Source organism: Sinohyriopsis cumingii, chromosome 6, assembly GCF_028554795.1.
Source record: "Sinohyriopsis cumingii isolate HCF-2022 chromosome 6, ASM2855479v2, whole genome shotgun sequence".
In the NCBI taxonomy this organism is placed as follows: Eukaryota; Metazoa; Mollusca; class Bivalvia; order Unionida; family Unionidae; genus Sinohyriopsis; species Sinohyriopsis cumingii.
In genome coordinates this window covers 64,181,978-64,183,348 of record NC_142966.1, presented here as the reverse complement: position 1 = coordinate 64,183,348, position 1,371 = coordinate 64,181,978, and positions in this window count along the sequence as shown.

Genomic DNA, 1,371 nt, shown 5'->3' with positions numbered 1-1,371 from the left:
ATCTTTACAAGCCGTACAAAATACAAAACTTATATGACTTTGGCTTTTGACACTTGCACAGACTCTTCACTTTATAAGTGTCACGAGAAAATTGTATATCCAATTTTTACCATTTTCAAAAACACGCACACACTTGCAGCTTGACCAGAAATATGTACATCTTGTTTTGTGGATAAGTCACAGACAAGTCCAAGTCCATAGGTGGTTATGAACGTTAGGAATATCCCCTCATTTTTTCAGAAATATCAAAGCTTGTATGTGCATTTTCCCTTTTCCACTCTATATTAGTGCTTAGATTTGTTCCAAAAAAAGAAAAAAGAAACGAAACAATTTTGAAGAAAAAAACAACTGAATTTTGAATTCAGGTTTCTCTCTGTTTATAATTTTTTTTCAAGTTGATGGTGCATGACAGAGTACATTCGCCTACCTTTCCAAAGTGAGAGCCATTTCTTCACATGTCACTGCCTTTGTTAAATTCGGTTTCATTGGTTAGTTATCGTTAATCTTTAATTTTTTGATGCATTTCTTTTTGATAGAAGATTTAAGGCTTTCTAGTGTTGTAACGGTATTTATATTGTTTAGTCTGTTGATGAAATTATCTATAGCAAAGTGCTTAAGATTTTTTCAGGCTTTTTATTATTTCAAGCCCTACAAAAGGAGACCAAGTTTGTCTTCAAAGAGGATTGAAGCTCTAAATTACACGGGCGGGAAGGAAAACATCGTTATGTTCATTCTAATCATGCTTGCCGTATCTCTTTGTGTTTTAGAGGTCATATTTCTTCTTAAGTAAATACACGCATCAATAGACAGACAGATTGGGTCATCATCCTTGAGTTTCACTGCACTTTCGGTTCTTTACTTCATACAAACCCCAAATTTATTAGTTTGAAAAAAAGAAAGATAACATGCCCCTCAATACTGTAACACATCTGTTCTGACTCTACCGATGTGAGTGTGAGTGTTTATGTTGAAATGTTTAAGTGAGATATAAAACAAATGGTCAGCTTGAAAATGCGAACCAATACTGTGACGCTCAGTATTTTGATGTGGTAAGAAGAAATGGTACAACACACACAAAGAGGGCTTGTAAGTTCACATTTCAGTCTGTCTGCACTGTAATGGTAACAACGCAAGAACATAGGGATGATTATGCCACACAGTCCTAGAACAAAACAATGCATCACCCGTTGTAAGCCATTTCATTGGCTATACTTATTTTCTTACCGCGTTCACTTCGAATTGACTTGAGTAGCTATTCACACAGTGACGAGAATGTCCACGCTTTACTGGGTCTATCCTATAGGCGATTTATATAAAAAAAATATTTTAAAAAATTAAACTAATGCACGAACAATGGTTCCATGGGCGATC